General features: G+C 41.5%; 1 protein-coding gene across 3 annotated transcripts in view; it reads left to right on the top strand.

Annotated features, from left to right (window-relative positions):
* Positions 1–27,763, top strand: part of coro2ba (coronin, actin binding protein, 2Ba) — an 87,117-nt gene that overhangs the window by 10,410 nt on the left and 48,944 nt on the right. The window contains exon 1 of one of the 3 annotated variants that reach the window (XM_033991749.2): positions 22,933–23,167. The exons of the other annotated variants lie outside the window; for them this stretch is intronic. The gene's annotated coding sequence lies outside the window, so the exon portion shown is untranslated. Of the gene's footprint in view, positions 1–22,932; positions 23,168–27,763 lie in introns of those variants that run through there. 3 annotated transcript variants of the gene reach the window in all.

The following is a 27,763-nucleotide window of genomic DNA, read 5'->3' as shown; positions in this document are numbered from 1 at the left end:
TCGGCACGGCAACCACAAATGATGGGGTTTTGTTTAGTAAGTAAGACAAAGATGAATGATAAGTGAAAGAGCAAAATTATGCTACAGTCACAGAGGAGGTTGAGGTTCTATCACCATCAGCTTTTTCAGAGATTTTGATTCAATACTAGTACTACTCATACTGCTACTACTCACCCAACCACCACTACCTCTACTACTCCTGCTACTACTACTCATACTCATCCACCTACTACTACTACTACTACTGCTGCTGCTTTTACTACCACCAACTACTGTTACCAACATTACACTACTTTCATTTACTACAAGAAAAAAAAAAAAAAGAGCATTATTGCTGCTACTACTATTCTAAATGTTACTACTACTGCTAGTACTTCTATATGAGTATTATTAAGGCTTACTGTTGAGGTAATCCCATGTCCGCACTCATAGTTCTACATATAAAGGTTTAAGTAAGGACAATGTTAGCTGTATCTGTTACACTGTGAACTTTCCTTAAAAGTTGTTCTAATTGTTAAAAAAGAGAAGAATCACTTGAATAACTGGGGTTAATGTAGTGACAATAGTCTCAGTTTACTGTGAAAGAAAAAAATCTATATTTGGAGCTTAACATTTTACATTATATACTACACTGAATAAAACTGGGCTCTCCCAAATGCTTTATATATGCTGAATAATAGGGTCACTTAAAATAGCTCTCCGCTGTGATGAGTGTGTTAGCAATTAGATGTATGCTAACACTGTAATTATGAAGGGCCTCTGAAGTGATGAGCCTATATGAAAGAGCAGACTCTGAGAACAATTTTCACGCTAAAATATAAATATATCCACATTCCATGTGGTCATTCATTAGAAAATACAACTTTACTTTGAGTAGCAGCGAAACATGTGTCAAACTCCAGCTCTTCAAACATGTACTCTGTAAAAGTCCTAATGATTCCTTGGCGCAGAATGTAAAAGCATCTGTTGTGTCTGTGAAGGGGTTTGGTCTGGAGTATGGAGGTGAGTCCATGTGAAGTCTCCTGCCCCTCTGTCCTTCAGTCTCTCATTCTGTCTTGATGAGCTCTGTCTGTGGGCACATCTTACTTATTTGCATAAATTATGTATTTATTACCCAGCAGTACTGGCCTTTGGCACTAGTCTAGGGGGCAAAGAAGTAATTCATATTACAATAATGAAACAACTGCTAAGTTTTTCATTAACACAGAATTTAAATCAGAAAAAAACAACTTTGACTAAGAGACCTCGACCATAAAAGTCATTTTCCTTGCATGAGGGAACCTGCCTGCACAGCATGAGTACAGGTGTTACTACCTAAAAGGCAAGGCAGGCAAATGCTTGAGGCCGAACCCCCAGGGGCCCCAAGAAAGAAGCACTTGGATCGGCACAATTTTATCGACAGGCCACTCTCTTGATTGCAGTTTTACCCTTTGGCCACATCAGACGGGTGGCATTAGAGAGAACCATTTCTTACTGTCCTGAGTCATAGGTTTTCGTAAGCTGTAATAACGTACTGTGCAGCATTATGGGAACACCACTGTGCCTGAGACACGGGGCAGGGAGTGCTGACCAGACTGAGATCCTCTGTATAGAGAATAGAGAGGGCGAATGTGGCTGCCAGGCTGGGTCCGGATGACTCACTGAGGCTGGCTCTTGTGCCCTGTGTAGCTGCAGTCTGCTGCAGTCTGCTCACATCCTCAGTCTGGGCTGTAAATCTAAAAGTCCTTTTCTGTTCGACACATCCAGCATAATAAAGAGCTGCTGTCATGGTCCCTGCAGCCCACACTCCAGCACACTTAAAGAGGGGCATTATGCTGGAACTTTCTCCCATGTTATAATAGTGTACCCTCATCAAAAACATGCATGAAGAAGTCTTATATGTTATCCACGCAACTTTGAGGCATCTAGCAATCTCTCCTGGGCCTATTTGAAGCCTCCTTACAATACAATACACTACAACTTCACAAACCTAACGCAAGGTGCAGCATCTTAATTAGTCGGATGCGCACAGATCGTGTTTTGATAGCCAATGGAGAGTGAAAAACAGAAGTGAAAAGTATAAAACATGTCAATACGTTGTTTTTGGAAAATATAGCATCTTCAAAACAATAAAATGTAACATGGTGATCTAAATGTGTTACGTGTCAGCAGCTAATACCATATAGAAGTAAAATAGTGCATCTTTAGCAGCTGAGAGACTTCAGAAGCTCCCAGGGCAATAGTTCTTAGCGTAAATCCAGTGTCTTACTCCAAATTCTGTTGTAATCTGTGCACATTCCTTTTACATACAGATTAAAGACGTTTCAGACTCGGGTTGCTGGACAGTTATGAGAGCCACATTGAAACGGCATGAGCTCACGTCTGTCCAAGGGCTCTCCTTCTGCGTCTGTAAAACTGGACTCTGTGTCAAAAGGCAGAGACCGGATGCTCAACTCGTTATTCACTAAAGGACCATGAATCTTTCCTCTGTCATGGACTCTCACAATCTGGCCTTGAGCGATGTGGGACTTTATCTGTAAGACGTGTGACAAATGAACAGAGAGGCGGTGTCAGCAGTGCGCCAGAAATGCGCTCAAATGTACGATTACGCAATTTCGATTCAATCCTGGGTTAGTCCTGGTGTAGATTTGGTTTGGTCCAGTTTTAGTCCAGGTTTAGTTCCAGGTTCAGGTTGTTAAAATTTGAATGTATTTACTATAGTAGCAGGCAATATTGTCAATTAGGCTAGCGTTATAATTTCTTGTTTTAGTGATATTGATGAAAAGTGATAAAGATTCTATAGACTTCACAATTTTTTCTTATAATAAACACTTTTAAAGGACATTCCCTTTTAAACATAGCACTTTTGGGATAAATCTTTCATATTTTCTGTCTTAAAACAATGTCTGTATCTGAAAAATGTCATGTATAAACTTCACTTTCGTTTCCAATGAGGCATTCAGGTGTCAGAGCGCCCTCTGTTGTCAGCAACCAGAATTAAAAATCAGAAAGTAAACATATGAAGTCCTTATCCCCTGTGAATGCAATGCCAGTAGAGCCATGCATTCACTTTGAACAAAATTAAACCACAGAATGAGTCCAGCAATGGTTTATGGGCTTAAAACTGCGTAGAAGTCCAGAGTTTTATCTATGACGCAACTAAACTGGTGAGAGAAGACGACTTTGGATTAATGGATTAATGAAAGAAGCGTGGAAAAGTGAGGGTTATTGTAAAAATCTTAGCTGTAACATTAAAGTAATAAGATGTCTGTGTAATCCCTCAGTCGTCCAGGTATGATTTATAGTAAAAGAAACATTTTAAATCTGTCAACTGGACAAAAAGTTGTAGGAGTGAAGACGTTTCACTGCTGATCCAAGCCACGTCTTCAGTTCTGGTCCAATTACTTGTGGACACTGCCTTATATCTGTCTGAAGGGAAGAACTAAGAACTGGATGAGCAGCAAAGTGTCTTCACTCCTACAACGTTTTGTCCAGTTCACAGATTTTTAATTTTTCGATTACAATTAAAATAATAAGTGTGTTGAGATGAGGACATGGTTTAATTTGCAAATCCTAATTTATTATTGCAGTATTACTTGCCAGTTGAGTGGACACAGTAGATCTTTGAACATTGGACACGTTTTCAATATTCTTCAGTGAACAAAAGTTTAGGGACAATAAAAGATAAAGTATTGTTGACATAAATACACAGGTGCATCAAGTTATACTGTTCAAATACAATAACTAATCACAAATAAAACCATTCAGATCAATACATACTGACAAAATGAAACAATACACTGCTCTGTCCCACTCTTTTGGGTCAGCACTAGATAACCTCCTAAACACATTGGCGCGGATATGGCTTTACAGTCATTTTTATAATATTAGAAAAGGTGTCACATACTTGCACGCAGTATTGCATTATCTTTGGACATAACCACATTAAACAGACGTGACGACCCACATGATGTTTGCATTGTTCTTGTCATACTTACGCCAGTCTGTTCTAAATCATAATATTGCTCACAAAACCAGGTTCAGTCTTTGTTCTTTGATGCATTCTTTCTCTCACATACTCCAGCTAAAACCATTAGTCCATTCATTGTCCAGAAGATACAAGGACAAAATGATACAGCTGGTCTTTAAAACAAGGCAGCGTGCTGGGTTGGACACTGGTGCCTCCATCTAAAAATAGTTTCACGTAATTATATAAACATAACAGAACATAAGGTGATGAAACCTACCAGAGCTAAACACATACAGGTTACACGCTGGACAGCAGTTACTCGCTGACTCCAGGATCGACGTGAAGCCTTGGACCTAAAGGACTATCGGGGACACGACCCAGCATGTTCCCCTAGTGGCAATACAGAAAGACTTTACATTAAGGTCATATCAAATTTTTGTTTAACACGATTATTGTTTCGTACCTGCTCGAATCCAAGGTGACCCGACACCAGGGGTAGCACCAGGGGGGGCTTGAGGATGCCGGGCCTCCTCTAGATTGGTCAGTGCACCCTCATAGCTCCCCCACTTTCACTGCGCATCCAATTTTGACAAAAAATGTTGTTCAAATTGAGCCTCCGATAAACAAAGAATTCCGACTGAGCTTTTATAAATCACTACAGGGGCTAACTATGTTTAAAATACACTCCATTTTTAAAAAGGCTCTAAATCAGGGGTCTCAAACTCGCGGCACGGGGGCAAATTGCGGCCCGCGAGAGGATATTTTGTGGCCCGCAGGACAATATGAAAGTTTAATGTTAGTGTGGCTTCTCCTGTGTACTCCCGTCGCAAAAGATTCAACAAATAACGGTGTATATCCATAAAATCTACAAGAATTGGCATATTCAGCGATGACGTTTTAGAAAATTTTAAATACCTGATAAGCCTAGCCTCACCCAGACTCTGCCTCCTGCGGCCCCGGCTAATTGGAGTTTGAGATCCCTGCTCTAAATTAACATGTTAAGCGAGCACAAAGGCCAGAGAATTCAAAAAGCTCAAGAGCGAGTTTTATTTGAATGGGGTCTGGCTCCCGTACACCTGGTTGGTAAAGCATTCGTGCGTACTTGTTTAAATACTGAAAAACACTCTCTTTTACTTTTGTTATCCAGTTGATCTTGCGTATGTTTGCGTGTCCTTGAGCAGTCAGCCCCAGGGCAGCTTTGGCTTCAGTAGTTTACACCCACCTCACCGTGACTGACTGAGAACACTCACATTATAGTGTTTGGATCATATAAGTCTGACTAGTGTGCACTCTTAGCCTGGCTCGGACAAAAACTACACGCTTTTCCTTTACTGTTGACCTTATTCCTCCACTTTTGTCCTAAATGCCACTAAAACGCTCTTTCTTTGTGGTGGCACTTCTGGTTAAGAGAATTTAAAATAATACAACCCAAAGATGATGGTAGCGCCCACAGCAACTTCTGGAATAAAGTTAATACAAAGAGTCAGGGGCCAGGTTTTATTTCTCAGAGTTTCAAATGGTGGAATTAACATGCACATCTGTTCTTGTCCAATAGTTTATGAGTAGAAATTGAAAAAAAGAAAAGAAAAAAAAAATGAATTGGTTGTCTATAATATAGCTGGAAAATACTGTTCTTTTTATTTGCTATTGTTCCTTAAAGTCAAACTAACTATAATGAACTATAATTTAAAGACCTCCTCAAATGTCCATATGTTTAAGAAACTTTTAAAGCAATAACAATCAGCCCATATGAATTGAATAATTAAAAAAGTGAATAATATAAATGTGTTTGTGGTGTACTATGGTAAAACGAGTGACTGAAGTCCATCTGGTATCACTGTGTATGATTTTCATGTCCAAGAAAAGTTTATTTAAAGGTTGTTGTTTTGTTTTTTTTCCTGCACCTTATTGGATTTGTGTGTGTGCGTGTGTATGCTTGTGTGTGGGGGTGTGTTTGTGTGTGTTTGTGTGTGTGCATGTGTGTGCTTGTGCATTTATAGTACCACCTTAACACTGCACAATTGAAACAAACAATAAAAATAATCAAATCAACTTTTTTCGCTACTAAACTGTGTATTTTAGTAGCATTATGTGCTGTGCCTAGTCATATTTAGGTCATTTTAATGCAAAATAGATACATTCTATAGCTTTCTGCTCAAAAACAGTAAAACCTAAGCATGTTGTCTTCAGTGGCCTCTGCAACCTCAAGTACTATGTGACATTACACATCATGTGTGAAAAAAGATTTAATATACAGAAGAAGAAAATTCTTGAAAGTGATTTTTTTTACCACAGTGAAATGACAAGCAGGTTGGTCATGTCAAATACACTGATCCAAAGTCAAAACTAGACAAAAGATTATAATTATTCTGAATTGAAGCCACGTTAACTATATCCATGTCCATGCAGGACGGTGGGGCAGGTTGTTTAATGTTAATGTGCAGTGTATCCTCTGTGACAGTAACAGGGCCTTATGTCAGCAGAGGTCAGCAGAGGTCAGCATCGATCCAACAGTCAGTGCAGAGGTGTGTGTGTGCACGTGTGTGTGTGTATGTGTTTGTGCCTGTGCATGTGTGTGTGTCTGTGTGTGCCTGTGTGTGTGTTTGCATGTGTGTGTCTGTTTGTGTGTATGTGTTTGTGTTCGTGTTCTTATAATCTGTGTCCCTGGCTCCTCTGTAGCAGCTGCCTCTGCACAGCTCTGATCTCTTTATATAACTGACCACGTCACAGCAGCCGTGTCCAGATGACCCGGACTGTCCCATTTTCACACCATTGTGCAACCTGTTCTCACTGGGACCTGCTGCGTGTGTGATTACGTAGTTCTGTGTGTGATTATGTAGTTCTGTGTGTGATTATGTAGTTCTGTGTGTGATTATGTAGTTCTGTGTGTGATTATGTAGTTCTGTGTGTGACAGTCGCATCATGTGTAAATGTGGACTTGTGCAGACATTATTTCACCTTCCATCGAAATGCAGCAGACTCTTCCCTCCCTACCCCCCCTCCTCTCTCCCTCTCTCTCCTCCTCTCTCCTGCTCTCTATCCCTCTCCCCCTCTCTTCTCCTGTCTCCCAGTCTTTCCTCCTCTCCCCTCTTCCCCCTCTCTCATCCTCTCTCCCTCTCTCCCTCACTCTCCTCCTCTCTTTTTTCTCTCTCACTCTCCCTCTCCCCCTTTCGTCTCCTCTCCCTTCTTTCCTCCTCTCTCCATCTTCCTCCTCACTCCCTCTTCCCCATCTCCTCCTCTCTCCCTCTTTCTCTCCCCTACTCCCCCTCTCTCCTCCTCTTTTCCTCTCTCTCTTACTCTCTCTCCAGTTCGCTTCTCCTCTCTCCTCCTCTCTCCCCTCCTCTCTCCCCTCTCTCCTCCTCTCTCCCCTCCTCTCCCCTCCTCTCTCCCCTCCTCTCTCCCCTCTCTCCTCCTCTCTCCCCTCCTCTCCCCTCCTCTCTCCCCCCTCTCTCCTCCCCTCTCTCCTCCCCTCTCTCCTCCCCTCTCTCCTCCCTCTCTCCCCTCTCAGGTCACAGGGTCATCTCTTCTCTCTCTGGAGCCTGTCTCATCTCTATCCTGACTCTGACTCTCCACAGTCTTCACATTTGACACAATCAAAGCTCCACTGTGCAGCCAACAGCACAGTGTCATAATCATAAGATCCATGAGGTGCCAAATACAAACCTGGAGCCACAGATGTGATGTAAACATAAACCTCAGACAAAACTAGAGTAAATCCAGATTAACCGAGTGTTTATGTGTAATAAAGTCACATTTGTTTTGCTCCAGTGCACATATATTCTATAAATAGCTCTTGGAGTGGAAATGAGAAGACGTCTGCTGTCTAAGTGGAATTATACAGCATTTTATCCTCTTTGAAACAGGAAGTGCGCCATTATTGTGTTGATGTTTGTTAGCTTTACCATGACCGAAGCTCCACTCTGGTGTCTGAAAGTTGTGAAAAGTGCAAATAAACTCATCGTGGAATAATTAGGATGCTCTGAATGTATAGACTAAGTGAGGAATAACTTTGGACCACTGTAAACCGTTGGAAATTAACTAGTTCTGTTTTTTTTACGTTTTAAGACAATGAAAATCAGATACAGATACAGCGCCTTTAATCATAATTTAAATTTGAACTTGACCTCTCCGTGTTCTCAGTAATGAGATAAACATGTTCAAATCAAATCTAACTCTTAAACAACGGACATGATGGTGAAGTTGTTTATGATATAATTTGGTGTTTTGATTCAAGACGATTATCCACTCAGCAGAATGAGTCTAACATGAGTCTTACATTTGTGTTGCCAGTTCCAATCCTGAAATCCAGCTTGATTTAAACCTAAAAATGACTCTCTCTGATCTGAATGGTCACTACCTAAACCCCAGCACCTGCCATCAACCATGAATCAGTGCTAGTGCAGCCTCTGCAGCTCAGTGAGTGAGTTATGGAGATTCTGATCTTTCACATGAGGCCTGTCCATATAATGAGAATGAGAGAAACTTCCTCTATCTTCAGGTTAAATAAACGCCTTGTCAGAGGTCAGCCGCATCATCTCAAGTTCATCCAGCTCTATTCTAGTATTGATGTTTTTCAATATTCAAAAATAGCTCCACTTCAAATGATTTCATATTTTGTTTACAGCCAGTGTCTGCAGTGTTGTTAATCCGATCAGGCCCAATGAGGTCTAAGATTATCAATACAGTGCTATATTTTGTGTTCAGAGGTATGGACCAGTTCTGTTTACATTTCTAATTAGCAGAATCCTGGAGACGCTTACATAAGACGCTTGTTAAGATGCTGACAACCCATGTTCAGATGTGACTGTTGTGCTTTTTGAAAACAGTAAGAGGCTATAGGACATAATTCCTTTAAGACTCTGTATATTAAACCTATTTGTTGAGCTCATATCTGACTAAGTTACTTCACCTCTGAGTATTACATAAAATCAATGCTCTGTGTATTTCTCCTGCATTGAACCTGCAGAAGTGTCCAGACTAAATCTTCTCTTTAAGAAAAGGCATTAAAGATCCATCAGGAATAAGTGCCCCAATGACAGAGCCATGTCCACAGAGGATAGTCAAATGAGGCTATGAGCACACGCTGCTAAACTGGGCCAGGCTTATGTAATGCAGTCTATTAAACAGACCAACAGATCAATGCCACAGACTGGAGACATGCTGGAGTCATATACTTATTTATATTCATACTTATATAATAAAAATATGATACTATTAAACTATAATGTCAAGTTGCTTTATTCAACTCAGTTTATTTTATACCACATATTTTTTTTCTATTAAAAAGTTTGTGAATAAATCTACATTACAATTATTTCAATGTATCACAGTATTTGAACATATTTTCTTCACATTTTGAGGTGGTTGTAAAATAGAGCTATACACTTCCGCTTAAATGACACTTATTTATGTTTATTTTCAGCAGTGATTTGACCTATTTTTAATTAGGTCAAATGAACAGCACATTAACATGAATCATGCACACGACTGGCTAAGAGTCTGCCTTAATGAGGACACATGTGATGAGGCTTGGTACTGTACAACATGTGACGGTGTGATATAGGGCCTAAAAAAGAAAAGAAGAAGAGCAGTCAGATAGATTTATTTACAGTTGGGCAGTGCAGGTGAGCAGGGCAGGCACCTGAGCAAAGCAATAGGAAAAACAGGACTGGACCAAAGCAGACTGTGACACAAAAATCAGGCATAAAATAGTCATAGTCAATAGTGAATAGTAATTTATCATGTATTTATTTAAAATTACTGTGAACAATACCAATTACGTGTTATTTTTGAATCCAACCAAAGAGTGTAATGTGTTTAATTAGGATGTATTTGCCTGTGGGCTGTGCAGCTGTCACTGTTTGTGCTGAGCAGACTGAGCTGAGGTGTGTTACGGAGACTCTGCTGAGGGTGAAAAACATCTACCATCTGAGCCCCGCCCCCCTGAAGGTGGAAGTGTGGACATCCCATTCGTTTAGTCTTCCTTACTCTGCTGCTCTGCTCTGTTTATCGTTTCTTACATACCTTTATTTAACCAGGAAGGCCTTTGAGATTCAGAATATCTTTTATTAGAGAGGCCTGGCCGATGTAGCAGGTAACACGATCGACACATTACAGACAAATAACAAAATATGACATTATATTATCACATATATAACTTTTATCTACATTATACCTGTTTCCCACCACCATTTACGAGTTGTATTTAGGGTGATTTGTGCGTGTTTGAGCAATCTTTAATGCTTATTTTTAAGAAGCCATATTGCCGATCAACCCCCGTTTTCACCGTCCCTGATATACGCCCACTGCTCTATACTTACTTTGTTCTCCGATTTTATTTTCTTAATCTGTGATACAAGTAGGATTCAGCAGCATTGTAAAGTCCTTTTGGTACAAATGAAACAAAAAAATCCACGACTTCCTAGCTTGATCTGCAGCTGTCCATAGGAAGAGCCAACAACTTCACAGTTCTTTGTTGTGATGACGTGACGATCCCATTGGGCGCTGCACTTTTCTAACGCGGGAGACTTGTTTTTTGTTTATTAAGTCGTGTTAGATGAATATTTAGACAGACTTTTTCCAAATCAGCGAAGTGTAAATTCACAGATGGGCTTGTTATTGGTTCGTTAGGAAAGCTCTCCAGTGTTGCATTAAATCAATCCATCTTGCATATATTCAAGTATGTATTTTTACAGCCTGAAATAAAATAATGGAAAACTTTCACTGCGTACAGGGTCACATGTCCACAGATCTGACCTGTAACTTAACCTGAGGGCATTACCAGTTGTCTTCGTGGATATAAGCACATTTAAAGTCGTACTCTGGAACACTGTATGGTGAAAGCAAACACAAGCACATGCCCTTTATCCTTCCATCACATTCTCATCACATCCATTTGTATCATTGTTGATATTTCCCTGTACAGTCGTATTGCTCTCTATACGTGCGCTAGTGTTGTTGGGACTCAGCTGGTACTGTTTGACTGAGCACAGCATCTCTCTGTCAGGAGGTGAGGGATCTATAGCACTGTGGGGGAAAAAAGAGAGAGGCAGAGAGGCAGAGAGAGGCAGAAAGAGAGAGAGAAGGCAGAGAGAGGCAGAAAGAGAGAGAAAGAGAAGGCCGAAAGAGAGAAGGAAGGGGGAGGCAGGCAGAACACAGACAGGATGCAGAAAGGACGCAGACAGGACACAGATAGGACGCAAACGGGGCGCAGACAGGATGCAGACAAGACACAGACAAGACGCAGACAAGACACAGACAGGATGCAGACAGGATGCAAACAGGACACAGACAGGATGTAGACAAAACGCAGACAGGACACAGACAGGATGTAGACAGGACGCAGACAGGATGCAGACAGGACGCAGATAGGAGGCAGATAGGAGGCAGACAGGACGCAGACAGGACGTAGACAGGATGCAGACAGGACGCAGACAGGACGTAGACAGGACGCAGACAGGATGCAGACAGGACGCAGATAAGACACAGACAAAACGCAGACAGAACACAGACAGGACGCAGACAGGACGCACACAGGACGTAGACAGGATGCAGATAGGAGGCAGATAGGATGCAGACAAAAAAGGAAAAGTGAAATGAGTCATGGTGCAGAGATAATGTTTGATGAGACATGTTTAGGGTTTTATACTTGTATTACACACATATCTGACGTAGTTGGACCCTCAGATATGAAACATGTGCAAACCTAATGAATTATTATACCATTATAATTAATTTTAATTTTGATTATTCACAAAGTAAAATATGTTCTTTCTTAAATTTTTAGACTTTAGTGTCTTTGCAAGTCTTTGCAAATGCTGAACTAAATTAAAGCACCAGTGAGGGTTGTACACACTCACAGTTGTGTCCTTGAGCAAGACACTCTATTTACCTTTGTAGAGTGAATCCTCATTCCAGTCTGGCAGTTGGGGCTATAGGAGCCATGGTGAGTGTGAGAAGTAAAGAGAGAAGAGAGAGCACAAAAACGTATTGGACTTTGAGTATCCAGAAAAGTTAACGACGTGTGTAATGTGCACACTGATATTTCCACCACATGTCCTCGATCTAATGCACAGCTTAAATATGAAAGGAAAAGTGAAACTAAAGCATGTGATGGAGCGTGAGGTTTAAGCACAGCGCCCTCCTCTGACATGAGAGGCAGCAGGAGTCACACAATAAGAACATCCGGTTTTTAGTTCAAAGACAATGGGGAGGGGGTGCGGGGGCTTAGTAGCTAAATGAAAACTCCTTATCTAAGTAATTACCAAGCCTAAATCATTCTTAATAAACTATTAATAAACTCTTTGTTCCTTATGTATGAAGTCTTTGTTCATGTTTTATTAAGGTTAATAAAGGTGCAGTTTTTATATGCCCCTGGCCACTCTCCTCAGAAAATACTACAGTTATTTAAAAGTCACCTTGGACATATTTGTACTTGTTAGGCCATTACACAGATGAACAGATGAAGTCATTGCCGTGGCTCTGGTCCCAGGCTCAATATCCACAATCTAATCACATCTGCTGTGCTCTGCCTGCTGTGTCTGCTCTGGGGCTCTGGCGTTGTGACTGTGTCCTTCTGTATGGCTGAAGTTCAGATGACATCACAATATTCTATAGGCCAATGATACTTAATACAGATGAAAGCAGCTAAAATTAGTATCGTTACAGCAGACATATTGTGCTCGTGTCCGCTCTATAGTTAAACTCTATGACACCCGTGGATCATTATGTTATAATTATGGACATTAATTTATAATTTGCCCAGTGGGAACTGACGTGGCCATAAACCACCACAAAAATCACCACAAAGAGCCGTGCAGCCGTCAGCACCTCCACTGCATAGCTGCACATCACGCCAGCGAGTAACAGTTGTTTTTTATTTGTTTGTACCAAAATGAGTGCACGATGCTGCAGAATGCTACATGCATCACTGATTAAGAAAATTGGAGAGCAGTACAAAGTATGAAATTGAAGTACATCCCAGTGGGTGTGTACTGTGGTGGTGAAAATGGGTGTAGATCTGCACAAAGATGTCTTGAAAACAGCTTAAAGAGAAGGTATGTAGAATTTGTAATTACAATTCTATAAAATATCAGTATGATCTAACTAATATGACACGTTAAACACGCTCAAATATATAGCTTTACTAGTAACATTTCTAATGATGATTTATTCTTAATTACAAAAAAGTTTGATCAAGTTGTTATAATTTTGCATTTTGGTTCTCCAGATGACACCCAATCAGAAAGCAGAATGAGTCTCACACAAGTCTCTCATTTGCATTGCCAGTTTCATTCCTGAAATCCAGTTGGTTTAAACTTAAAAAGACAACATAAAAAATAATAAGAATATTATGTATATTCATTCCATATACATTTCATGATTTGACTAATTTTGTGAACCTTGTTGTAGAATTTAAAATATTGAGAGATATATTTGCTTATCCACCATAAGAGTATGACATAACAAATATTGATATCTTTTTTGCCACCTGCCGCCATATTGTTTCTAGCTGCTAATGTAAACAAACGTAAACTCCAAAGAACTCCATGCATTCACTGCCCAAATATCAGGAATAAACCAGTTTTTAAGAAAATTTCAGCTTTCTGGTGCTAGATTGACAACCATCTCCCATGAAAATCTGTGAAAAGCCATATACAAATTTGATAGAACAAATACGGCGCCGACTTCCCAGATATTCTTGTGTAATCTGCACTGTCTGCCCCATGTGACGTTAATTAGCAAAAAAAAACATTCTCTGTCTCCTCCACTTTAGTCTGTCACGAGTCGGATTCTGCTCCAAAAAGCACAGTCCCAGGAGGATTCATGGACCAGAGACTTGCTCTACATCTGATCCTCACATCCACATGAAAACTGCCTGGTCCAATAGCTCCTCCTACGTCTCCTTCAGGAAGAGCTCCTCTGGGTTTTTAAAGGCGCTGACCCTGATTTTTACCGTTTTAAAGACCTGCAAAACCGAATAAGCACATTTTAAGCTGATCCTTAGAAGTTACCTTACACATTCAGAGCATTTCAGAGCTTTCAGAGATCAGAGTGGAGTTTTGCCATGACAGTAAAGCCAACTAGCATGCTAAGGCGCGCTTTCTCTCTTTATAATTAGACGCAGACAGCACACAGAGGACTTATTTTGATCTCAAGAGCTGCTTATACAATATATCTTTACTGGGACAAGACATACTGTATTTTGCTCTAATACATGGAACAAAATTGGGTACAGGGCCTTCAAAGTTCAGAAGAATCATCACGTCTTTCCTTCTTAGCGGATGATGTTATTAGCCTCATTTAAACTGCTTCACACCTCCAATGACTCAGGTAGTATTCACATTTTTGTTTTTATTCGAGCAAGTCCTTGTTTAGAGCTACTTTAGTCGAGGTTTAGTCCTTTTTGTTTAGTCTCAGAAAGTCAAATATTTTCTTAGTTAGTAAAGAACAAAGGATCTTATATATTTAAATACTAGCAGCTATTGTTTTTGCCTCATTTAAAGTGCTCCACTGCATATACATTATTCTATGCATAATTCAGTACTCTCGGCTTCATTTAAGTGCATTCTTCCTGTTCAGGTGGAGTGGGTACTTGAGTTGTTCTTAATGGGTCTTATACTACAGTAAAGCCAGAGCAGCTGAGTTCCTGTCATTAGCAGAAATCTTTTCACTGTTGCTGGATCATATTACATAATCTGAAGACACGGAGCTCAGAAACAGCAGATGCACACTTCAAATAATGTCTTTGGAATTACATATTCAAACCAGAAAATCTTGTTTGGACAAATGCTTTTCAAAGATATCAACATCTGACAGCACCAAGCTCATGTGGAACAGCAGATAGAACTCAGAAATGCACAGATGGTATTCAGGAACGAGGAATATACATCAAAAACTGTCACATACGAGTCACAGTTCTAAGGGAATATATTTGTATGTTTCACTAGAACTCAAAAAGTTGCCATAGCGCTTCAAGCTGGAGTATCTGAAGATCAAACTTTGAAAGGAGGAAGTTGTCTATAGTTCCTCGATGTCACAAACCCTTACATTGTACTTCATTTTGAACTTTTACTCTTACTTTCATGCTCAAGTAAGAGTAACGGTAGTCTTGCTTAAGTAAAAGTTTAGATTGTGTTGACTTTATGTTGACAATGTGAAATGATTTGAACATTTGTGTTTCTTGCACCGCTCCTTCAGATTTTATTTAGTTTGTCTCATTTTTGTGTCTGAAAATATCAAATTTTGTGTATTAACGTTTTGTTCTTCAAATGATATTCACTTTAAATTATAAACCACATAGTACGTCCTGACAGTTACTCTTTATTTTACTCTAGTACTTTTCCAATGGGTAATTTCTTGGACCACTTTGTACTTCTACTTGCTTGTTACGGTGATGATGGAACCAAAAACCCGAGATGTAAAATGGTTAAATAAAGAGATAATGTGATTTAACAGGACTGAAAAAGGATAATTTAACAACATGATTTAGCGACACACTGTATAACGAGGAGAATTAGACTTGAGTAATATTATTTTGAAGTAGCGTTAGTCTTACTAGAGCACAACTTTTGGCTATTCTACTCGCATTTGGATGGGGATGTGCAGCAGGTTGGACCACAGCACATCCCAAAGAGCCTGAATCGATGCACATTCCTTTTTATTCCAGGGTTGTTGTTTTTTTTTACGTTAGATGCAGACAGTGTGCAGCAGACTCATAAATGATAACTCTGTGTATTTGTTATACAGAGAGATTTCAGTCTGGTCCCCACGTCTATCATCACGCCTCAAACCAAACAGAATCATCCAATCAGATGTGTTTATTTATACACATTTTCAACTAAAATCGCATTTCTCTCACCGTGTTTTTCAGTCGCCTCCAATACTTTTTCCTTTCCTTTTTTTCTCATAAGCAGCCATGTTTGTTTTGATACAGACGGACCATGTGTGTCACGATTGGCTAATCCACCTGTCAATCACGCCCATCTGAGCTCGGAGACTCACATTTTCGTAAAGCACTGGAGAAGTGTGTATTCTGGCCGTCTTCATGGAGCCATTTTCTTATGTATTTGTCAAAAGTATGGCGCCATTAACCCTTTTCTTTGCTGGAGCAGTGTCACGCGTGTTTTCAGTTTGTTTTTGTATTGTCAGGGTTGTCTGAACAATACGATATTCTAGTACGAGTTTCGTCGCATCCATAGTAAATACGTAATCCGTCAGACCCCTCGCCCTTATCTCCACAGAGCTGCTCAGATAATGACATGCGGTGTAATTGTTTCCACACACATCCCATTATAGTGTGTGATCCAGGTGATAGACAGAGCCGCCCGCTTGACCCTCCCTCTGCGCTGGTGAAACGGTTTAAGGAATACAAATCAGCCCTCCTCTGGCCTTCTGGAAAAACTGAGGCTAGAAGTTGGGATTGTGCGACTATTTTTCCATTGTAGAAAGTCTGAAGTCTGGTACAGCTTTGAATGGAATTTCAAGGTGAGACTGTGTTAGCTTTGTCGACGTGTGTACTCTTGGTTTAGTGGGTTTCTTGGTGAACTTAATGTGTGTACTACATATTTATTATCGTTTATATTTATACAAGACGTACGTGGATCTGGTGGACTGTAATGCTCTTCTGTCATGTGACCATTTTGATCAATCAGAGCGAGAGTAGCTAGAGCGATAAGAAAGATAAAGCTGTTTTTAAGACAACTGAAGGATTTTGAGCTCAGAAAAAGTTTATTCGCTCATTCTGCAGAAGTACTGTCATGTATAGTCCCAGACTTTGGAACTCTTTGCCCCTGGAGTTACGCTCAGTCACTACTTTGTCCCTGTTCAAAGCCAAAGCTAAAGACTCATCTGTTCACGATTGCCTTCAGCTAATGACTGTTTTTATTGTTTGTTGTTTTGTATATAGAATTTTTTGTTTTGTTTTTACATTTTACATTTTAATGCACTTGAAAAGCACTTTGGTTCAGTTTTTGCTGTTGTAAAGTGCTATACAAATAAAGTTTGATTGATTGATAGATGTATACTCCCATGTGGCCTTATATCTGTGTAATTCTTCAGTCGTCCAGGTAGGTTTTATACTGGTCCATGGGCGTATACTAGTCAATATGGTCTTATACTTGTTCTGATCATTCTCAAACTCGTGGCCCCGGGGGTAATTGCGGCCCGCGAGACAATATTTTGTGGCCCGCGAGACAATATGAAAGTTTAATGTTAGTGTGGCGTTACCATGTTGTGTGTAGAAGCGTCCTCCAAATCTGTAAACCCCAGACGCACGTGTCACTTGTGTACTGTTTGTACTCCCGTCACAAAAGAGTCAACAAATTACAATGTATATCCATAAAATCCAGAAGAATTGGCATATTTCCTCATGTATGTTGAAAGCAGCAATGATGTTTGAGAAGATTTTAACTACGTTTTTTTTTTTTTTTTTTGTGGAATACCTGACGCAGCCCTGCTTCACCCAGACTCTGCCTCCTGGTTCAAGTTTGCCCTGTGAATGTGACTTTTTTAATAGTGATACTTGCCAGTTTTGATACTAGTTTTAGCGTCTGACTTTTGATACCTTCGATACTCAAAATGTTTGGCTTTTTCAGTGTCACCCTATGAAGTGTCACAGTAGAATATATGAGGATTTGGCCACATCCCAGGTCTCTCCCTCTTCCTCTTCTGAAATGATGTCTGTGTTTCAGCTCTTTTCACAGTTAAGAGCCAACAGAGGTGTCAGCTGGTCCCAGACTGCAGCTGCACAAGTGTGAGTGTGTGACAGGAGGAGGAGGAGAAAAGAGAAGATGAGAGAAATAGAGGCAGAGGAGAGAAGAGGAGAGGAGAGAAATGCTAATGTACACAAAACGGAGAGTAGTGAGGCAGAGAGTGTTAGAGAGAGAGAGAGAGAGGGGCTGGCACAGGCAGACACTTCACACTGAGAGGGAGGGAAGAGAAAGAAAGAGAGAGAAAGAGAGGGAGAGGCTTGGTAGACAGAGAGAGACAGAAAGAGAGAGAGCGAGAGGAGAGAGAAGCTGGCACCGGCAGACACTTCACACTGAGAGAGGGTGTGGAAAGAGAGAGAGACAGAGAGGAGGAGGAGAGAGAGAAAGAGGATGAGGGAGGGAGGAGAGAAAGAGGAGATGGTGAAAGAGGGAGAGAGAGAGAGAAGAGAGAGGATGGCACTGGCGGACACTTCACACTGAGAGGGAGGGATGGAGAGGGGAAAAAGCATAGGTCATCTCAAAGACTGTGGTTGTAATGGTTTGGTCTTGATTTGGTCCTGGTTTAGTCCTGGTTTAGTCCTGGTTTAGTCCTGGTTTAGTCCTGGTTTAGTCCTGGTTTAGTCCTGGTTTAGTCCTGGTTTAGTCCTGGTTTAGCCTCGTTTTGATGTGTGTGTGTCTGTAGAGGAGAAGGCTGTGTAGACTTAAAGTGCGACTAAACATCTAAACTCCGCCCAAATAGAGCTGCTAAACTGGGTGGAGGAGAGTGAGGGGGAGGAAGGGCGGGGTCTGGACGTATAAAGAACAGTGTGATTGGTCTAACAGTTAACCACACATCAGACTGTGCTCCTGGAGTGAGGCGATTATGATCAAAAGTGGAAGAACGAGTGCAGCAAGTATGTACTCAAGTAATATAGCTAAAAATGTACAAGTACTGCTAAAAAGTACACAGGGAAAAATATTACTCAGACTAATCACTAGTTACTTTTTGACAGATTTTTAGCATAATTTTAGATCAGCATTTTATATAAATTTAACAGTTTATAGTTGACCCTACTCTTTCAAACCATTATCCTCATTTTCTCTGAGCGCTGTCCAATCAGGAGAGGCTGTTATGGTAGTTTGTGGCTTTAGAAAGGAGGAATACTATTAAATACTATATATTGACAATGCTATTAAAACTTCATATACACAGTTAGTGGCAATAAAACAAATTAAATAAATAAATAAATATATAAATAAAACATAAAAATAATAAAATAAAATAATAAAAAATAAAAATAAATGAATGCAAAGCTACACTGACTCACCCATCTCCCACATGTGGTGCTCCAGACATTTTGGACGTTCAGTTTTTCTTTAGTTCTCATCCCCCAAGTATGACATCGATTATAACTATGCTAGTATACAATACGGCTGAATGAAACGTGCACCGCTGTGTTGATTGACAGGTCAGTGGGTGCTCAGATGGAAGGGGCGGGGGGGCTTCACTTCCTCCGTTGGCTCTCACATAAAGAAAACTGTGATTAAAAAGATCTGATTGGTGAAAGTGATGCAGAGAATGGGCTTTCCATCACATCCTGGTAGCAGAGTGGTTAGCTTTCATTTGTATGTTCTCCAGCTGCTGGGCATGCAAGTACAGTTAAGATAGGATTTACTTTATTTTTATTTATTTTATTTCATTTTTGTATGCATTTATCTTTTTCTTCTTTTTTTTTTTTTAGCTTTTTTTTTTTTTTTTTTTTTTTTTTTAGCTTTGCACTTTTTAAACATGTAATTCCATGTCAAGGCCCTGTACTTATTTATTTATTTATTTATTTATTTATTTATTTAAACAGCTCTTGGGGTCAAAATATGAACTGTTTTAAATGAACTTGTTCTGTTTTTCATATTTTTAAGAGAGTAAAAATCAGGTACAGCGTCTTTAATCTCATCTTTTGTCCAAGCTTTAAAGAGGATGTGTTATGCTTATTTGAGAGAGGGAGGGTGGGGATAGTGGGTAGGGGAAAACAGTAATTTTCTTCACGTTCAGTCCTCGAATGCAGAACAATACAGGATTACTCAAACATGCATGAATCAACTCAAATCCTACTGAATAATTTAAGAATGAGACCGCACCACAACATGCTGAAAGGCCCATTAAACTTTTATATTCTATACTATCTCCTCTTTAAGTCAGATGCCCTCCCTGACACAACCCTCCCTTTATTTACACAGCTCCAGTCAGTTATGTTTGTTGATGTCGGGCATGTTTTGTGTTTGCCCAGGGATTCAAACCAAGAACCATCTGTGAAAAATTGAAGACAAAGGACCAAGCATTGTTAGGTCTAAATAACAAAATGGCTGCCGGCCCTGACTATATGGACATGTTTTATTCACAGACGTCTCTCTTATTGACAAACATATGCCTCTGCTCCTTAGGCCACAGAACAAAAAGCTCTGGATTTGTGTAATGCCGTGTTTGGACAGTTTTGGACTCAGAAAACAGAAGTGTAGAAGCGAAGGGAATTTGATACCGCACCAAACAGATGTCTTTGTTTATATAGATATTAACCATAAACAATTAGCTCTTGTCCCCCCATCACTGTGCCTTAAAGAGGGAGTATCACACTTTTATGGAGTATCTAGAACTGCTGACCATAGACTATATATATAAATGGACATAGCTAACCTGCCACATTCCAAACAGGAAGTGAGTACGGACTTCCGGCTCCATGGACTCTGGCTCCGATTCACTTTACATTGAGAAGTTGTCACCCGTCTCTGTAACTGCTGTTGGCTCACTCCCCCTTCAGAGCGCAACACCATCAGCATGCATCCCTCTAATAAAACGACTGCACATTGCATCAGATTTGTGAAGTCGTAGTGTATTGTTGAGTATCCTGCTTTTGTTTATTCGTGCAAAATGGCCGCGCAGGAGCATGGGCGACAGCAGCTCGAAGTATTTGTCCATTGATCCGAAGATTGGCGGTTTGAATCCCGTTTGCAATGCGATTCCAGCTCCCACAGATGAATGCTGACGTATTCTTGGGTGAGACACTTAACCCAATTTATCTGCGTACATTGGTGTATGAATGCGTGTGTGAATGGTCGTGGGTCTTTGGTTAAGTGGCTTAAGGGCGGAGTCTTGGACGGGATCGTGCAGCTAACCGTGCGGAAGGTTTGAATAATGCCCAGGAGAGATCGCAAGATTACTCAAACATGCAAGGATCACGTATAATACCTCTTTTTAGACATCTTTACCTCTTTTTTTATGATAAAGAAACACTAACATTGTAGAAAGCTCAAAAAAGAGGGAGGAGGAGAGGGAGGAGATTGTCTGGAGGATAAGTGTAAAACAGTCAATAAAGTGTGAGCTGGGAGAGGAGCCTGCAGCATGAGCAGAACAGGAGAACACACAGGGGGGAGATGTGTGTGGAACGGCGAACAACACAGCATAGATAGAAGATCAGACAGAGGAGTTTACACCCGCTCCTCTGGGTCTACACACTGCAGGCCATGGGGAGGGTTTTAGCACCTGTGTCTGTTATTCACCAGGAGAGGGGGGTAGAGGTGAGGGAGGAGGGGAGAGATGAGAAGAAAGAGAGGAGAGAGAGGGGGAAAGGGGCAGAGGTGAGAGAGAGAGGAGGGAGACAGAGAGGAGGAGGGAGAGGCGAGAGACAAGAGGGAGGCGAGAGGAAAAGAGCTACTAAAACACACAGACACTTTTAGGAGACAAAGGCAGGAAAGGAGGGTCAGGATCCACAGCTGTGAATAACAAAGACAGGTCAGCTCACTGTAATGTTGTAATGTTTTAGTGTAGAGAGTATTGTGTGCAGATGGTGAGGGACTTTTGCTTCAGATGATATCACAGCAGTCCGGCGAGTCGCTATAGAAATGATCAGGTTCAACATGTGTGATTTTACCTCGGACGTGTCTTAACATATTCACGACTTACAAGTGGAGAAGCGAGCTCACTCAATAAGAATGCATGTTTTTTCAGGTATTCTTCAACAATAAAAAACATGTAATGTGATCAATACAAGATAGGTAACTTTAATGCTATATTTTGGAACATTTCAGGCAAAGCAGCAACATCTTTTAGACAAGCAGATGGCAAGATCACCTGACTCATGTGTTACATCAGGTTGAGAGAAAAGCTTCCCTGTCCATAAACGCACAATGCATTTACTTTCTGCACATTTTTTAAAAGCAAAATAGTTTGGAGTATGTCTGTTTTGCAAGATTGGTGGTTGAACATACACACGAAATCTTACCTAATGCACCTTGATTATTTTAATTAATAAATGTCACTTGCAAATCTTTAAGGCTTAGAGATATTTTAGTCTACGCGGAAGTACCAAAAAATCATCATCAATTTGTTTTTTTGGTTGTTTGTTTTTAATGTGCTACAGCTCACACTTTTATTTGCTACAGCTTACAGTTAGTCGGAGAGGTCCTGACGATTTTGTTCACATAATAACGGTTGAGTCTGCTCACATTCAGACAACGAACACTGCCTTTGGTGAAGATTAAACACAGCAATTAGCTTTTCAGTATTAATCTCACATCATCTTTTTGCATGTGGCCCATAGGCCGTGGGCACTGCAGACTGACTAGAGCCCTGGGAGGCTCTTGTGTGCAGACAGAGCGGGGGTACAGAGAAGAGCTCGCAGGAGGTCAGGGCACCGCCGGAGAACATGTGGGAGTCTGCTCATCCCAAAAACAAGCCCCGGGTCTAGAGTCCAACGGTCCAGGCTGGGAAAGGAAGTGCAGTGAATGGGACTAACACTGAGTCGACTGTGTCTGCGCTGGGACCAATCAGAGCGAGAGAGGAAGAGGAGAGGGGGAGCAGGAGAAAGCAGGAAAGGGGGGAAAGATAAAGAAAGACAGGGAGATGAAGAGAGAACGAAGGAGGACGCAAAGGATCAGGATGAGGAAGTATGTATTTAAATCTTCACACTCACTAACTCTTTTATCCCATATTACTAGTATTTACGTGCATGCATTTTCAAACACGTGCACAGCTTTATATCTGCTTTTTCTCACAAGTTTGCAAAAGATAAAATGCTTAATAACCAGATAAAGACAGAGAGGATACAAGATTAACTCTATATCATGCATCAGTTCTTCCAAACAGAACTGATGTCTGCTTTAAATCACTTTATCCGAACAAGTACACTACTTGTGGGAGGAGTAGAAAGGATGGGGCTCTTGCAGCATCTTCATCTAGGAGGGGTCAGGGGGAGGAGTCAGGGGGAGGGGCCTGTAGCTGAGAGAGGAGGACGGTAGACAGTCACACACAGTAGCAGCAGAGACGGAGAGGCTGATATCCTATCCTGGGACAACTTTCAGCAGAGGAGTGCATGCGTGCTGAAGAGGGGAGGACCACGGAGAGGACACTAGGAGGGCATCTGGGATAGTAATACAGAGACGGGGTGGACAGAGGCTGGGACTGTCCGGGCTGTAGAGTTTATGTGAGAGGAGAGAGAGAGAGAGAGAGAAGCAGCATCAGTGTGGCTCTGCTGTGAAGGTAAGGGCCAAGTTTAAATTGCATATGACAGGTTAGTCTATACTGATTTCACTAAAACACAGATAATACAACATGAATTTAATACTTATGATTTAAAGACTTAAGATTTGTTTATAATTTTACTTCCTGGTTGGACACGGGCAGCTGATATGACGTACGTAGAAGTAATTCCATAACTGTAGCAATCAGGGAAGAGTTGGAACACACTGGAGGGGCTGTGTCTCCCACCGGAGGAGCTGGATGAAGTGTCTGGGGTGAGGGAAGTCTGGGAGTCTCTGCTTAGACTGCTGCCTCTGTAAACCAGCCCCGGATAAGTACAAGAAAATGGATGGATGGATAGCAACCGTTACGTAAACAAGGGTCAGAACCTCTCTAAATTACACAATAGTTCTGGTTAGATTAATAAATACTAATGACATCACCTTTATTTAGTTTAAGGAAGGTTTAAAGAGTCAGAAAAATGCCTTCCTTGTGCTTAAATACTGTAGTCTCTGCATTTTGGATGGAGCGTTTAGTGTTGATGACATAGGTAGAGGGATTCTGTTTTATAACTCACTACTAGGTTAATTTTCTGTATTTTTGTACGTTACTTTTGCACATTTTCCTCAAACATGAAACTTGTCTTATGTACTGTACTTTAAAGGGTGGAAATAGTCTGAAATAGTCTCTAGATTTTGGTTTTAAATACTTTTGGACACCTGTGTATGGGCTTTCAGTTTCAGCTTTCAGGTTTCAGCTAACTATATTTTAGCGCGGCGTCCTCGTCAAAAGCAGAATTGTGTTTTTGAGCTTAGTGGAGAAAACAGTTGCAAAGATGAGAGTTTAAGTACAATAACATGCTAATTGATGCTAATGAAGCAAATGAGCAGTGTTAATCGAAAAAAAAAAAATACTCCTGTCACTGTTATATCTCCTTGAGTTTAGATGGGCATGATTGACAGGTGGATTAGCCAATCAGGGACAAGCTTGGTCCATCTACGCAAAACAAATATGGCTGCTTACGAAGGAAAAAAGAAAGGATAAAATGTCACAGGGAACTGAAAAACAAAGATTTCTGCAGAATCACTGAGCGAAGCATTAAACTAATTTTGTTCACAATGATGAGTGACTGATGAGCTCCTTCATTTCAAGTCTCCCTGAAATAAACAAATGTGATTTTATTATGATACGATGGAGTGCATGGAGACCAGACTGATATCCTTCTGTATAAAAAACAGAGGGATTTGGTTGAGGGATTGCACTATAGAGTCTGCTGAAGTGAGTGAGGGGCGAGGGTGGACACTGGACACAGCCTTTGTACGGATGGTGATGTTAACATGATGTGAGGTTAGTCCTGTGTTGGTGCTGGACCGTGTCTCCCTGCAGGCCTGAACAGTCTTGTGATGAATTAGTTCCAATTCCAAAATAGTTTCAGAGGCTTGTGCTCTGCGGTCAATGGAATTCAATTCAAAGACGAAGTTCAGTGCTACATGACTGCGGGTCGGGCTCCTCAGTATCTACAATACAGCAACAGGCAAATACAGTGAAATTCACATCCCGGAATGTCTACGCTCGGAATTCTGAAGTTCTCAAAGTCTCTGTCATGAATGGTGCTGTTGTGAGGAGACATTTTGTGCCTCCAGCCGCTCTCTGTCCCCTGTCCTGTGTCCTCTGTCCTCTGTCCTCACATAGCTCCAGAGCTCTCTGTATGGGACATGTGTTTATGTGGTTTTGGGGACAGCGGGTCATATACTGTGACGTGTTACTCGGACTGCAGTAGGTCGAGCTGTGACTGCAGTGTGGGACGCTCCTGTTGTGGATGCTCTGCTGTGCTGTTGCGGAGAAAACTGTTCACGCCATCACAAACGATTTAAGACTAGATTGAAAACCCAGCTCTTCTCCCTGGCATTTAATACTAGTTAGACAGGATATCATGGTGTTTTATTGTTCTTATCTGTATATTTGGGTGTGTTTTTTTTCCTTTTGTTTTAGTTTTACTTTTAATGTGAAGCGCTTTGGTCAGCTGAAGTTGTTTTTAAATGTGCTATATAAATAAAATTGATTTGAATTATATGGGAAAAAGTGTCTAGCTAAAGGACACAACTACAGTAGAGACTGGTCAGAGCAGGATTGGTTCTTCGGTTTGGTGGATGACTAACTGCTGAGCCATTTTTATGCAGATTTTTACTGTTATTGACCATAGAAAATGAAAGATTCAATTATGTCAACTGGACAAAAGGTTTAGAGTGAAGACATTTTGCTACTCATCCCAGAGGCTTCTTCAGCTCTGGTCAGATTGATGGTGGACACTGCCTTATATCTGCCTGATGTCTCTCTTGTTGTTGTTGTAGCTTCTTCTGAAAAACACACTTTCTCATAGAGTAAGTAGAGCGTATGTCCACAGAGCTGTGTGTCTCTCCTGAGGCAGGGACGTGCTGCTGAAACCTCTCTGGTGCCCTCAAGCTGCGATCTCTACTGTCACACTGTAATGCTCATGTCCCTCCTCCTCTCCTCTCCTCTCTGCCCTCTTCTCCTCTCCTATCCTCTCTGTTCTTCCCTGCTCCACTCACCCCCCCCTCGCTCTCTCCCTCTCCCCTCACCTCCTATCAGTCCTTTTCTCCTCTGTCCCCTCTCTTTCTCCCTTCCTTCCCTTCTTTGCCTATCTGTCCTTCGCTAGCCCTCCTCTCTCTCATGTCTCTCTCTTCTTCTTCTCTTCTATCTGCCTTTCCCTCCTCCTTCTCTCTACTCTCTCCACTCCCCTACTCCCCCATTCCCCTCTCTGTCCTTCCCTCCTCCTCTACTCCTCTTTGTCCTCTTTGGCCTCCCTTCCACCTCTCCTCTGCTACTCTCTGTCTCCATTCTCACCCCTCTTCTCCTCTCTCTTTTCTCTCCTCCCCTCCTCCTCTCTGTGCTCTCTTCTCCTCTCCTCTGTCTTTCCTCTGTCTCCATTCTCACCCCTCTTCTCCTCTCTCTTCTCTCTCATCTCCTCCTCCTTTCTGTCCTCTCTTCTCCTCTATCTCTCCTCTCTCTCTTTTCTCACCCCTCTTCTCCTCTCTCTTCTCTCTCCTCCCCTCCTCCCCTCTGTCCTCTCTTCTCCTCTCCACTATCTCTCCTCTGTCTCCTTTCTCACCCCTCTTCTCCTCTCTCTTCTCTCTCGTCTCCTCCTCCTTTCTGTCCTCTCTTCTCCTCTATCTCTCCTCTCTCTCTCTTCTCTCTCCTCCCCTCCTCCCCTCTGTCCTCTCTTCTCCACTCCTCTATCTCTCCTCTGTCTCCTGTCTCACCCCTCTTCTCCTCTCCTCCCCTCCTCCCCTCTGTCCTCTCTTCTCCTCTCCTCTATCTCTCCTCTGTCTCCTTTCTCACCCCTCTTCTTCTCTCTCCTCCCCTTCTCCCCTCTGTCCTCTCTTCTCCTCTCCTCTCTCTCCTTTCTCACCCCTCTTCTCCTCTCTCTCCTCCCCTCCTCCCCTCTGTCCTCTCTCCTTCTCTCCTCTCTCCTTTCTCACCCCTCTTCTCCTCTCTCTCCTCCCCTCCTCCCCTCTGTCCTCTCTCCTTCTCTCCTCTGTCTCCTTTCTCACCCCTCTTCTTCTCTCTCCTCCCCTTCTCCCCTCTGTCCTCTCTTCTCCTCTCCTCTATCTCTCCTCTGTCTCCTTTCTCACCCCTCTTCTTCTCTCTCCTCCCCTTCTCCCCTCTGTCCTCTCTTCTCCTCTCCTCTATCTCTCCTCTGTCTCCTTTCTCACCCCTCTTCTCCTCTCTCTTCTCTCTCCTCCCCTCCTCCCCTCTGTCCTCTCTTCTCCTCTCCTCTATCTCTCCTCTGTCTCCTTTCTCTCCCCTCTTCTTCTCTCTCTCCCCTCCTCCCCTCTGAAGAACAATGCTTTCTCTCATTCTCGTGTTTGTTTTGCCTTTGGGACTTTCATATGTGCGAGTGTGAGTAGTCGGTTCAGATCAGATTCCGTACTGTTACTGTCCTAGTACTTCGGCTGGTTTCAGAGTAACACTTCAGGCTGCAGTATTTTCATGGTAGCATACACAAAATGATATCCTCACTGTGTTTTAGATTACAGCATTTCTAAGAACAGGATCAGTGATTCTCCGTCTGTCTACAGCTCCGACACTCAAAATGCTCTGTTCCACCTCATGATGTCATGTAGTTGTAGTTTTCAGCTCCTTTTACCTTTTGTTCAGTAGAGACAGGTCATTCCAGGGCTGAAATGATCCAAATGATTCTAGTGAAGGTGTATAGAGTTTAAAAACACAGTGGAGCACTTTCTGTATTACCACGTGACATCACAAGGTGGAGTGTTTTCAGTTTGAAAGAAGAACTCAACCAAAATATGCAGGATTTCTGTGTTAAAATTGTGTAAATGAAACAAAACACAACTCCAGGTACGTTTGCAATGAGGAAAAGTTATAACATAGGTCAGAAAACAATGGAATATGGGCTCGTTAAGACATATCGAAGGTTCGGTTCAAAGGAAAAAACGTAATGCTGGATACAGTTTTCAATACCACAATAGTGTTTCTGTACATAAAGAGTCATTTTCAACTCAAAATAACAGTAGTTTCTTTAATGTGACCATGTGGTTTTGTACTAGTACTACTATACTGAACATATTCAAGAGC

This window comes from Periophthalmus magnuspinnatus, chromosome 3 (assembly GCF_009829125.3).
Source record: "Periophthalmus magnuspinnatus isolate fPerMag1 chromosome 3, fPerMag1.2.pri, whole genome shotgun sequence".
NCBI lineage: Eukaryota > Metazoa > Chordata > Actinopteri > Gobiiformes > Gobiidae > Periophthalmus > Periophthalmus magnuspinnatus.
The sequence above is the reverse complement of the archived record's forward strand: the minus strand, read 5'-3'. Positions and strand labels throughout refer to the sequence as shown.